Source organism: Oratosquilla oratoria, chromosome 3, assembly GCF_046742065.1.
Source record: "Oratosquilla oratoria isolate Oo_2021 chromosome 3, ASM4674206v1, whole genome shotgun sequence".
NCBI classification, from domain to species: domain Eukaryota; kingdom Metazoa; phylum Arthropoda; class Malacostraca; order Stomatopoda; family Squillidae; genus Oratosquilla; species Oratosquilla oratoria.
The window spans coordinates 63,879,222-63,893,604 of NC_134779.1; the positions used below are offsets into that span (position 1 = coordinate 63,879,222).

The 14,383-nt window shown below is 39.6% G+C and overlaps 1 protein-coding gene across 4 annotated transcripts in view; it reads right to left on the bottom strand.

Annotated features, from left to right (window-relative positions):
• The window catches only part of LOC143019722 (uncharacterized), a 545,357-nt gene that overhangs the window by 410,873 nt on the left and 120,101 nt on the right, over positions 1-14,383 (bottom strand). The window lies entirely within an intron of this gene.

Below are 14,383 nucleotides of genomic sequence, written 5' to 3' on the forward strand. Positions count from 1 at the left end.
TTGTATTACATAACTATGTTCATATTTCTTGTCTATGTATGTATTGTAGTAACGCCCGTCCACTATATGGAATCTTGCCTACGTGCGGAGAGAGGTGCGCACTCTTGTAGAACAAACAGACAAGCGAAATCCTGAATAGTTCGGAGCGCACAGATTTGACAGTTACTAAATAAGTAGATTGTTCAAGCGAGTCGAGGGTCCTAAAACTACCCATGTTGACGTGTGTTAACTTACCCTCCTCCTCACCCACACACTCACCCGGAAGTATTCCGCTTCCGGTCCAATGGTATATAAGCGGTTGAATTCGCTCACTCGTCGTCATATTCCCACATATTGATCTCTTGATAAAAACTAGGTTTAGATTCATGAGACGATTGGTGTGAAGTGACCACCCTTTTTGTCTGATATTACATGAGCATTACTTTTACTTATATTGTACTTATTACTTATTTTGATGCATGTTCCTGATCTCTTTGTACTTAGATAGTACCATATTGTATACTTATCTTGTTTCTTATTTGAACGATAATTTCCATATTCTTATATCATCATGTAACGGTCCCCTTGACCCTACTGCCCATTCTCTTTTGTGTTGATTGCCTGTAAATATTAATCCATTAATAATTTCGTTTACTAGTTTTATCGCTAGTTTAATATTCCTTTCCTGGAATCTTCTTTGTTACCTTTACTTCTAGTCTTACGAATTATCTAGGCCCTGACCAGATAGTTCAGTCCTACAGTGGCTTCTAGAAGTGAGCTGGTTCTTAAGCACATATCCGTTATACGTAACGTCTCTTTCATACCAGCCGCCCGTAACAAAGTGGCGACCCTTGCCAAGGATATTGGATCAGGTATTTAACACATTCTTATAGAGATGGATGATATAATTCAAGAATTCGTTCAAAATCCCAAGGTAAGTTTCTTAAAGAAACAAACTAAAGACACTTTGATAGAAATAGGCAAGCACTTTGGAGTAGACATTGATACAAGTTTGCGAAAGAAAAAAATACTTCAGGAACTCGTTGAAAATCTGATCGAAGATGAGATCTTATCTCCAGAAGAGATTACAGCTATACAAATTCCTTCAAATAGGTTAGAAATAGAGGCACGACTAACCGAACTTAAGATTAAGGAGATTGAATTAAAGGTCAGGAGAGTAGAAATTGAGGAGGAAGCTAAATTGAAACAAATGCAAATTGAGGCAGAATTTAAAGCTAAAGAGGAGGAAACTAAACTGAAACAAATGCAAATTGAGGCAGAATTTAAAGCTAAAGAGGAGGAAACTAAACTGAAACAAATGCAAATTGAGGCAGAATTTAGAGCTAGAGAAGAGGAAGCTAAGGTGAAACAAGTAGCTAAAGAGGAGGAAACTAAACTGAAACAAATGCAAATTGAGGCAGAATTTAAAGCTAGAGAAGAGGAAACTAAAATCAAATTGGCAGAATTTAAAGCTAGAGAAGAGGAAGCTAAAGTGAAACAAGTAGAGTTAGAATTAAAGAAGACAGAAGTAGAAGCTAGGATTGTTGATAGACAACCCGTAGTTCAGGAAGGTCATATAGATATTTCCAAGTATGTAAAACTTTTACCCAAATTTTCAGAGGGAGAGCCAGAAATTTTCTTTCTTCAGTGGGAAAAATTGGCGCAACAGTTACAAATCCCTAAAGAAAATTGGCCATTAATCATTCAAACACAATTTAAGGGTAAGGCTCAGCAAATTTATACTTCTCTTTCAGAAGCAGAAAGCGAGTATGATAATATGAAAGCTTGTATTTTAAAAGCTTATGAACTAATACCAGAGGCCTATAGACAGAAATTCCGTAATTATAGGAAGACACCTCAGTTAACATACGTAGAATATGCGGCTCAACAAGAGAGGTTATTCAATAGGTGGTGTTTGGCTAGTGAAACGGACACCTTAGATAGACTTAAACAGTTGATTTTATTGGAGCAGTTTAAGAATACCTTAGAGACAGATCTTAGGATTTTTATAGATGATCATGTTCCCGAAACTTTAACTAAAGCTGCTGTATTGGCTGATGAGTTCACACTAAATCATAAACCTAAGTCAAGACAAATGGAATCCCAAAAGTCAAAGTCATATATTCCAGATTCAACAAAATACTCTGATCCTTGGTCCCCAAAGAAACGCTTTGAAAATCAGTCTAGCCCATCACATTTCAGTTACAGGTCTGATTTCAATCAATATCCTCCAAACCAACCTTGGCAAAGAATTGAAATGTTTAAGACTAATCCCCCTGTAACTTGTTCATATTGTAAACAGGTTGGCCATCACATTTCTAATTGCAGAAAGAGACTGACACCCTCATTCTCCAATAAGACATCAACTCTTGTAAGTAATATAAAATCAGACGATTCAAAATTCTCTATTCAGGATACACTACCAAAGAAGCCGGTATTGTCAAGTAATGTAGAACCCCCCTCATCAGATCATGATCCTTGTTTCAAACCATTTGTATCTTCAGGAACTATATCTCATAGTAGTAGTTCACAACAATATCCTATTTCCATACTCCGAGATACAGGAGCAAAGCAAAGTCTGATTTTAAATTCTGTCTTGCAGAATCTGGGTGAGTCATATACAGGTTATGATATATTGATAGAAGGAGTTGGAGGAATTGTAAAATGTCCATTACATAATGTTTTCTTGCGGTCTGATTTAACAACCGGAATGGTTAAAGTAGCAGTAGTAGACTCTCTTCCCATAGTAGGAATATCCTTATTGTTGGCCAATGACATCGCTGGAAGCAAAGTCATTTCTCCCTTAATAACAAATAACCCTAAGACCTCGGTAGAACCTTCAGATAACTTACAGTTGTTTCCCGCTTGTGCTGTAACCAGATCTCAGTACAAGAAATCTGAAGAGGAGACCTATAATTTAGAATCCCTATTCTCCCAACCTGACCCATCTTCTTCTTCACCAGTTTCTCTATCTAGAGCAGAATTAATCAAAGAACAGAAGTCAGATCATTCTCTTAAAAATTTGTACGAGATTGTTTCATCTCCAGAAGTTGAAAATATGTCACGAGGTTTCTATATAGAAAACGGAGTCCTAATGCGAAAATGGAGAGCATCCACCGCAACCGCTGACCAGCCATGGCAAGTAAGGAATCAAATAGTCCTCCCTCTTGGTTTCAGGAATAATGTTCTAAGATTGGCTCATGATACTCCCTTAGCAGGTCACTTAGGGGTAAGAAAGACCTTGTTCAACATAACCCAACATTTCCATTGGCCCACGGTTGTCAAAGATGTTGCCCAATATTGTAAAACATGTCATACATGTCAACTTGTAGGTAAGCCCAACCAGAAAATTGTAGAAGCTCCACTCCATCCCATTCCTGTAATGGAAGAGCCATTTAAAAAAGTTCTTATTGACTGTGTAGGACCTTTACCTCCTTCAAGTAAAGGAAATCGGTACATTCTCACAATCATGTGTATGAGCACTCGTTTTCCAGAAGCAATTCCTTTGAAAAATATTAAAGCTCAAAACATAATCAGAGAAATGTTGAAATATTTCACTATGGTAGGATTTCCTAAGAACATTCAAAGTGATCAAGGAAGTAATTTTCTTTCCAACAAGTTTAGAGAAACTCTTGTAACACTAGGTATAAATCATGTAACTTCCTCCGCCTATCATCCTCAATCACAAGGTGCTCTAGAGCGCTTTCACCAAACGCTCAAGACAATGTTAAGAATCTTCTGTGCTGAGAACACTCGAAATTGGGAAGACGGACTCCCCTTTTTGTTGTTCGCCACCCGAACAACAATTCAAGAAAGCCTTGGATTCAGCCCGTCAGAATTAGTCTTCGGTCATGAAGTCCGTGGTCCCCTAAAGATACTTCATGAACAATGGATGAAAGAAGAACCACCTGTTCCTTCTTTGAAATACGTGTCCCAGGTCACCGAGAAGTTGTTAGAAGCTTGGAAGTTGGCAAGAGAGAACTTGGCGAATGCTCAACGAGAAATGAAAGGTCGGTATGATAAAAATTCTAAACTTAGAACTTTCTCTCCAGGAGATCAAGTGTTACTTTATCTTCCCATACCAGGAGATCCATTGCAGGCTAAATACAAAGGACCCTATGAAGTCTTGTCCAGAGCCAGTGATCTCAACTACATAATCAAAACTCCAGACAGAAGAAAGAGTTCCCGTCTCTGTCACATAAATACCTTAAAACCTTATCATTCCAGAGATCCAATTCCAGCTTGCAGCTCTACCACAATAGAATCGGAAGAGCCTCCTGATAACCTGCCTAATCCTCCTGAGATTCCCTTGGAAAACTCTCAGATACTACAAAATCTTCAGATAAAAGTAGGACACTTATCTGAGAAACAAGATGTAGCAGAACCATTGACTGACCTGTTGAGAAAAGACCACGACTTCGTGTGGACTCCTGCCTGTGAGACAGCCTTCAAAAACCTGAAGTCCCTTCTCACTAACGCACCCGTTCTAAGGGCACCCGATTTCCAACGACCCTTTCTTCTGCAAGTCGACGCCAGCGACACCGGTATCGGTGCCGCCCTCTTGCAAGAACACAATGAAGTTCTTCACGCTATCGCCTACTACAGCAAGAAGCTGTCCCCTGCGCAGAAGAACTACTCAACAATTGAGAAGGAGACGCTCGCTTTGGTCCAGGCCCTTATCCACTTCGAAGTCTACCTGGGTTCCTCAACTACCATTCAAGTATATTCGGATCACAACCCCTTAAAGTTCCTACAGACTATGAAAAACAAGAATCCGAGACTTACACGTTGGAGTTTATTTCTCCAACCCTTTAATCTAACAATTCATCATATAAAAGGCGTCTTTAATGTTTTAGCCGACGTCCTTTCTAGAACATAGCTTTTCAACAGAAAGTGAAAAGCTTTCCCAAACGGTGGAGGTGTAACGTAATATTAGATATTACGTCATATGTGTAATTATGTTATAGAATTGTGTTCCTTTGTATTACATAACTATGTTCATATTTCTTGTCTATGTATGTATTGTAACAATGTTAAGCAGTAACGCCCGTCCACTATATGTAATCTTGCCTACGTGCGGAGAGAGGTGCGCACTCTTGTAGAACAAACAGACAAGCGAAATCCTGAATAGTTCGGAGCGCACAGATTTGACAGTTACTAAATAAATAGATTGTTCAAGCGAGTCGAGGGTCCTAAAACTACCATGTTGACGTGTGTTAACTTACCCTCCTCCTCACCCACACACTCACCCGGAAGTATTCCGCTTCCGGTCCAATGGTATATAAGCGGTTGAATTCGCTCACTCGTCGTCATATTCCCACATATTGATCTCTTGATAAAAACTAGGTTTAGATTCATGAGACGATTGGTGTGAAGTGACCACCCTATTTGCCTACATTACGTGTCTGATATACATTGCATTACTTTACTTATATTTGTACTTATTACTTATTTTGATGCATGTTCCTGATCTCTTTGTACTTAGATAGTACCATATTGTATACTTATCTTGTTTCTTATTTGAACGATAATTTCCATATTCTTATAATCATGTAACGGTCCCATTGACCCTACTGCCCATTCTCTTTTGTGTTGATTGCCTGTAAATATTTTCCATTAATAATTTCGTTTACTAGTTTTATCGCTAGTTTAATATTCCTTTCCTGGAATCTTCTTTGTTACCTTTACTTCTAGTCTTGCGAATTATCTAGGCCCTGACCAGATAGTTCAGTCCTACAGTGGCTTCTAGAAGTGAGCTGGTTCTTAAGCACATATCTGTTATACGTAACGTATCTTCACATACCAGCCAGCCCGTAACAATTGTACTAACTCCTCCCCTTATTTACAGCAGTGCATCTTACCACCAATTCGTTCCACTACATCATCATTTATAGAGCTAAAAATCCTACATCATCTTGGGTAAGTAGATATTTTTCCGTTCTCATTATCGCCTAGGAGGCATTACGCTTTTTATTTTTATTTTTTATTATTAGTTAGTTCATGAACGTGTCCAAACAACTTTCTGACTCGACATACCGACCCTGTACACGCAGCCTCTCTATGCTCACTTCCAATACACCAAACATGTCCCTTCCTGCTAACAACTCTTCGGAAAATTCACCTGCTATTCAAAACACCATGGCAGCACAAAATCTTATCACCGTATTCAAGGATGAGAACACATTACCTCTATTTAACAGCAAGGATATCCCTGTACACAATTTAATCTCTGGGGTTCAATCAGGGATCACACGAAAAAACATCATAGACGACAAAGGGAATTTTTCTATATTGACAACCAGAATAGATAAAAACAACACATTAGCTAATGACGTCGTTTAGTCTGATTTATTTGAGGAAACCACACCCTATCACGATTTTGTAGAGCACTTCAAAAAGTTCTTTTCCTTCATTTGAGCCACTTGGATCACTTTCCCTCCTATACTCTTTGGCTAAAACTTACAATCATAGTCCACACCACACCAAAGAGAAAGCTGTTATAATTGCTTCAACATTTAAAAGTGAACACCGAGAAAGCCTAAAAAATCAACTGGGTCTCGGAAGACAAGATTTCATTGGAACACGTAGTCTCACTCATGACATACTTTCGACTGCTCTCCCAATTACACACACTCCAGAAAACTAGCACTGAATCATTCACACTAGGCGAATTCTCCACGAAATTCTCTGACACGGACAAAGCTATCACCCAGATCCAGTGCCAGCCAGTACCCATTACACCTACCCACACAATAGCCCAGGTCACACGATCCTCCTCACATAACACGAGATCAAGATATACATCTCGCACTCGACATCGCTCACGCCAACGCTTTCCATCAAGAACACATCTCAACTCATAAATGCACATCAACCAATCAGTTGCACGTAACTTATGTACGAGTATCTCTCTACTGAATTCAAACATTTTCGGGTCTTTGGCGTAACAGATTAATGCTAGTAAAATTTTTATATTTCATTTGTGTTTATTTGAAGTAAAATGAAGTAGCACGCAAATATTTTCCTTCTCTTTGCTGCTAATTGAATGGTGAATGTTTTGAATACAAAAATTTAAATTATCGTTAATGATACATCAACTTTTGCTTGCATTTATCTAACATACGTATGACATTCTCATACTCTGCCCAGCATAGGCACATGAAGCCAACCCCTAGTCCCCAGCAAACCAATCATGCATTATCTATACAGACATCTACCTCCTGAAAATGAAAACATTTGTAGTCCTTAGAAATACAAATTGACATCAATAAACATTTCCACTTTCTTTCCCGTGTACATGACATACATATGACGTGGCACCTCCACCTCCTCCTCACCTCCCCTCCCCTCCTCGACAATGATGGATCTCTATCTACTGGAATTCGTCTGGAGAAGTTAAAGTGTGTCATTAATTACCGAAGGTGTGGAAAGTAGGATAATGTCCTATTTCCGAGTCTCCGAGGATTTGTATTTTCTCATTTTAAACCATTCGCTTTAATTTATACTTTCCTGATTAATGCCAAACTGTTTCATTCACTGAAGAGATCAAGGTCACCCCAATTAATTTCTTTGTTAAAAGGAAAAATATACAGAAATACTATAGCGTGAACAATATAGGACCCTTTTTTAACAATGTATAGACCACATTTGGTTTACCAATTCCATTTTTTCTGTTTAATCGTGTTGACAAAAGCAAATAATTTTTTGTCAATTAGTTGCTGAGTCACTAGTTAATGAAAGTGTTTATATTAAGCTTAGGATATAGTGCCTGTCAAAGTAACTACATTTTATAAAACCATCATGAAAATATTGAAAGAATATGACATGAAAAATCAATAAATACACGCATGTATCCCTATGGTACAGACTCAAATAAGTGATGAAAGTCTGTTTTATTGATCTTTTAGATCTAAAACTCCATAACTGAGTAAAATTATTCATCTCAAAACTGGGATCCTACTTCAGAATAATCGTCTTTCCCCTCGGGTCCATAAGGATTGTATAAGCATTGGAATACATTGCAATTTCGCCATTCTCCAGCTGTTTCTCTTCTTATTTTCAGGACTTGTCGTATATACTTAAGCTGTGAATTATGTTTTAATTACGTATATTGCTCAGTGATTAAGCTATATGGCTAGGCTTTGCAAATTGCAAACAATCGAATATTATGCATCTAACCTTAGTGCTATATATTGTTTGTACATCTATTTCAGCTGCCGCCAGGTGATTTTATTACACGAATGGGTTCAATTTACAACAGCTACGAGCCCTCAATATATAGTTCATTGTCCCACTGCCCAACAACAACAAAAATCTTGTCTGAAGATTTATTTAACCTTTCATTGTCAATTAGGATAAAAGCTCTGGTAATCTATGGTTCCTAACAACAACAATATCAATCTACTGTTAATGACAACTTAAAACTTAATCCTGGTTGCCGCCAAGCGATTTTATTCAGGAGAGGGAAGCAACTTCCCAACACAGGATAGACTGAATTTTAATTCCCAAGACTGAAATGTCCCAGATTGAGACAAGTGATTTTAACCGGTACAAACTCACTACCTCCTGTCCGTGCTGGTTTTTAGATAGAATTATAACACCAAAGAGGCCTTCTGGGGTGATAACACGGCCTACCCTATCACCATTCGTTTACTTAGATTCCCAAAAGACTTTCCCGCTGCTTCTAGTCCTCCTCCTCCTCCTTCTCCTCCTCCCTCCTCCTCCTCCTTCCCCTCCTCCTCCTCCTTCTCCTCCTCCTCCTTCTCCTCCTACTTTCATCAGATCTAACCCCAAAGAACGAAGATAGTATGAAATGCTATTGAAGCAAACGAGATGTAACCTCTGTGAGATGTAGACGCGAAAGTATATCCGCACAAATATAATTCACAAGCGAAAACAATTTACAGGTACAGTAAATATAGCTGACAGGTGAGGACGAAGCCTGACAAGTGAAGAAAACAAGCGGAGATGACTGACAATCAGGGATACTTGACAAGCGAAGACAACTGACAAGCAGGTATAGTTGACAAGCGAAGATAACTCAATAGCGACTAAACAGGCAATCGTGAAAATGGCTAAACCAGTTCCTACGGATAACTGAGCATTTTTAGAGTGACAGAAATCGTATATAATCAATCTATGTTGAAAATAATCCGTTTACATAATTATTTATTTGTTTGTATCGGTTCAATAATTGTTTATTTGTTGAGATTGATCGTCTACTATTTTGAGTCCGTTGCTTCTATAGATGTATGTACACAAAATGTGCACATTCTATACGTATTCACATTTTTTTTTTCCTCTGGCGAGTTTGGGACCACGGTTGGTTTCCAAAGGTCACCGATAAGTGCCACTTGTCCTGGCTATCTGTGCACACTATACGTATGTATACATAATATAAAAACTGTATACAAGTGCGTTGTACCGAATGTATATTGAACCGATTTCGAATATCTAGGTCAGGATTTTCAAAGTATCCGGCCGTCGGCTTTGAAGAAGGAGCGGCTTTTCGAAGTCGGGTGGGAAGCGATGACCTGGACCGAACTGATGCCGAAGTCTCAAGAACCGCCCCAGGAAGTCGAATCGACGGAGGATCTCCAGAGACGACGAAGAATAGAGAAGAACCTCTTAATAAAAAGCGAAGAGAAAAAGAAGAGAAAAAATGAGCACAGGGAAAGAAAAGAGACGACACAAAGAAATTAGTAAAGAGGTTTAGAAAGTCCCACTTCGGAAACCACCTTCATGCAGCTCACCATTTGTGGGCAAGAGGAATTTATGATCAAGAGTTCTGGCCTTGGGTAAAAATTAGAAGAAAAAAAAAGAAAAAAAGACACGCCTTGGATTTTAAGGCGCCGAGGAGCCTATGGAGACGGCAAAGAAAGGTAACCAAATTTTGGGAGAAAAAAAAATCACTCCACCCAAAATTGTCCAAATTTTGTAGAAAATCAAAACAAAAACGAAAACTCTGTGGCTCAGCCGTAAGTGCCTCCGAGACAAAAGAAGAAGAAAAAATAATAATCACTCCATCCAAGATTGTCAGGCACCAAGGAGCCCAAGGAAACTCCGGGGAAAAAAATAGACCCATGTTCCGTAGCTCAGCCGGTAGCAACCCCGAGCCCAATGCCACGGATCCTTGGTTCGATTTTCGGCGCCGTACGACCAGCACCTATGGCGCCGAGGCTTTATTCAGAGCCAGACCCTGGCGTGAGGAAAAGCAAAATGTTGGCCCGTTTTTGCGCCCTCCCGCTCCCTCCCAGGACTGGCCGTGGTATTGGTAGGGACTCGACCATTCCTGACCAATAAGCGGATTCGTTTGAGTAAAATAAAACAAAATCCAAACGTTTGTTAATGTATCAAACCCGGACCAGTCCTAAAGTCCATACCAAATACATCTTCGCAGGAGGAACCACATTTCTTGTGATATGAAGACTCACGAAGACTAACTTACTCCCTCTGCTGAAATTATCGTCCTCCTTCACAGCCAAGACTGGAGGGCTTTTTCGGCGCCTGCTCCGCCTTTGGGGATCTCCACCGAAGCCCCGTTTGCCGATATGGCAGGACTCCTGCTCAGTCTTCAGGGCTGCCGTGGCGTAGCGGCGCGGGCGGAAGGGAGTGGTCGCCGTACATCGCCCTCACAGCCAACCCCTGCGCTCTTCAGCCGCCACCACCACATGTTCTCTCTCTCTCTCTCTCTCTCTCTCTCTCTCTCTCTCTCTCTCTCTCTCTCTCTCTCTCTCTCTCTCTCTCTCTCTCTCTCTCTCCCTCTTTCTCTTTCTCTGTGTGTGTGTGTGTGTGTGTGTGTGTGTGTGTGTGTGTGTGTGTGTGTGTGTGTGTGTGTGTGTGTGTGTGTGTGTGTGTGTGTGTGTGTGTGTGTGTGTGTGTGCGCGCGCGCGTGCCCGTACTGCTGATAATAGATCACAATGACAAGACAGAAATGCCAGCAAGACATAACGAGTTCAGATGCAGAGAAAATATTGCCTGAGTGTTGATCCAACTTTGAAATCGACTACGCTTCTTCTCTGTGTGATTAGTCACTGACCGCGCGATTTGCAATGTTGTCCTTATAGCTCTTGTTGGGCTCTAGTTAGTAGAGACATTTCAACTGTTATGATCACTGCGCCAGACCTAGATTTTCATGAGTAAATCAAACAGTTATGAATGCAAATACATGAAGGCCAAAGCACAGCATATATTTCATCTAGTTTAGTCCTTAAGAATTATTCCTCTTACCCTGCATATTCTGTCTCTTCCCACCTCCCCATCCTGCATCTCTCCCACTCCCCCCACCTATCCACTCATCCAGAGAGGATTTTTGATGAAATGAAGTATTGTATTTCACACGTGAATAAATTCTTCTGGCGTGAGAGTAGTTCAGCATTATAGAGTGTGAAAATACACACACACACACACACATACACACACACACACACACACACACACACACACACACACACACACACACACACACACACACACACACACACTAACGCGTTGATCCTTTAAGACAAAAGGGGAAATTTCTCAGATAAGTTTTCTTGTCTAGTAAAGGTTAGGTAACGTATGGTGGCACTTTAGGAATTTTATCTATAGTGGCGGTATATGATTTTAAGTCAGGAGAAACCTAATGCTAAAAAAAACGAATTACTGTGGAATTAAATGAGGAAGCGAGCAGTAAACTAATGCCTACATAGCCATACAAAATAATCAGTAAATAAATGCCCATAAAAAATGTATGCAGTCCGAAGGCTTTTCTCCCCGTCTTCTCCTTTTCTACATGTGGTAACGGAGAGGGGGTGGTCGCCGAATTATTGAAGCGGCCTTACTGTGGATGTGCTGTGTCTTGCGACACTGCTTCTGACCCATGGCAGTGGACAAGATGCAGGGATGATCTGTCATCCAGGAAGTGCCAATATAAGAGGGATGGAAGAGGGTAGAGGGGAGTGGAGTATGAACTGTACGGGATGGAATGGATGGGAGTGGCTTCTATGCCTTTGTCTTTTGGCTACCTCCTTCTTTGTAAGGGGAAAAAACACCTTTGGTATATGTTTATGTATATGTATGTAGTTGCTATTGCTGAGTCACTAGTTAATATAAGTGTTTATATTGACCTTAGAATGTAGTGATTGTCAAAGTAACTACATTTTATAAAACCATCATGAAAATATTGAAAGAATATTATATGGAAAACTAATAAATACACGCATGTATCCCTGTGGTACACTCAAATAAGTGATGAAAGTCTGTTTTATAGATCTTTTAAATCTAAAACTCCATAACTGAATAAAATAATTCATCTCAAATCTGGGACCCTACCTCAGAATAATCGTCTTCCCCTTAGGGTCTATAAGGATTATATAACCATTGGAATACATTGCAATTTCGCCATTCGCCAGCTGTCCTCTTCTTATTTTCAGGACTTGTCATATATACTTAAGTTGTGAATTATGTTTTAATTAAGTATATTGGTCAGTGATTAAGGTATATGCCTAGGTTTTGCAAATTGCAAACAATCGAATATTATGCATCTAACCTTAGTGACATGTATTGTTTGTACATCTATTTAAGCTGCCGCCAGGTGATTTTATTACACGAATGGGTTCAATTTACAACAACTACGAGCCCCCAATATATAGTTCATTGTCTCTGCCCAACAACAAAAATCTTAGGATAAAAGCTCTGGTAATCTATGGTTCCTAACAACAACAATATCAATCTACTGTTAATGACAACTTACAGCTTAATTCTGGTTGCCGCCAAGCGATTTCATTCATCCGAGGGAACCAACTTTCCAACACAATTGAATTGGTAAAATTGAAATGTCCCAGACTAAGACAAGTAACTTTAGCCTGTACAAACTCACTATCTCCTGACCGTACTGGTTTCTAGATAGAATGATAACACCCATGAGACGTTCTGGGGTGACAAGACGGCCTAGCCTATCACCATTCGCGTACTTAGATTCCCAAAAGACTTTCCTGCTGCTTCTACTCCTCCTCCTCCATCTCCTTCCCCTCCACCACCTCCTCCTTCCCCTTCTCCTTCTCCTTCTACTTTCATCAGGTTTAGCCCCAGAGAATGAAGACGGTATGAAATGCTATTGAAGCAAACGAGATGTAACCTCTGTGAGACGTAGACGTCAAAGTATATCCGCACAAATATAATTCACAAGCGAAAACAACTTACAGGTACAGTAAATATAACAGACAGGTGAGGACGAAGCCTGACAAGTGAAGAAAACAAGCGGAGATGACTAACAATCTGGGATACTTGACAAGCGGAGATACTTGACAAGCGGGGATAGTTGACAAGCGAAGATAACTCAATAGCGACTAAACAGGCAAGCGTGAAAATGGCTAAACCAGTTCCTACGGATAACTGAGCATTTTTAGAGTGACAGAAATCGTATATAATTAATCTATGTTGAAATTATTCCGTATATATATACATACACACACACACACACACATATATATATATATATATATATATATATATATATATATATATATATATATATGTGTATATATATATAAATATATATATATATATTGTATCGGCTCTATAACTGGTTATTTGTTAAGATTGATCGTCTATCATTTCGAGTCAGTTCCTTCTATAGATGTATATACACAAAATGTGCACAATCTGTACGTATACACATTTATTTTTCTCATCTCGTGAGTTTGGAACCATGGTTGGTTTCCAAAGGTCATCCATAAGTGCCTCTTGTCCTGGTTATCTATGCACATAGGGCACAGGTAACTTTCATCCCCAGACAAGGATCATACCTGTATGGTGGTAAACATTAATTCTGGGCTATGTACACAGTATATGCTTGATATAAAAACTGCATACAAGTGTGTGGCACCGAATATATATTAAAACAATTTTGAATATCTAGGTCAATATTTTCGAAGTATTCGGCCGTCGGTTTTGAAGGGGCGGGTTTTCGAAGTCGGGTGAGAAGCGACGACCTGAACCGATCTGATGCCGAAGTCTCGAGAACCTCTCCAGGAACTTGAAGCGATGGAGAATCTCCAGAGACGACGTAATGAAGAACCTCTTAATAAGCGAAGAGCTAAAGAGGAAAAAAAAACAGCGGAAGGAAATTAAAAGAAAAGACACAAAGAAATTAGTAAAGAGATTTAGAAAAAAAAAAAATTGTAGTGCAACGATATCCGAAGTCCCACTTCGGGAACCATCTTTATCGAAAGATGCGAATGAGAAAGGCAGACTCTCCTTGGTGCAATGCAGCTCCTCATTTGTGCCCAGAGGAGTTTACGATCAAGCGTTTTGGTCTGGCCTGGGGCGAAAAAAAAAGTCCCACCTTGGATTTTCAGGCGACGAGGAGCCTATGGAAACTGCAAAGAAAAGTAACCAAATAACTGAAAGAAAAAAAATCACT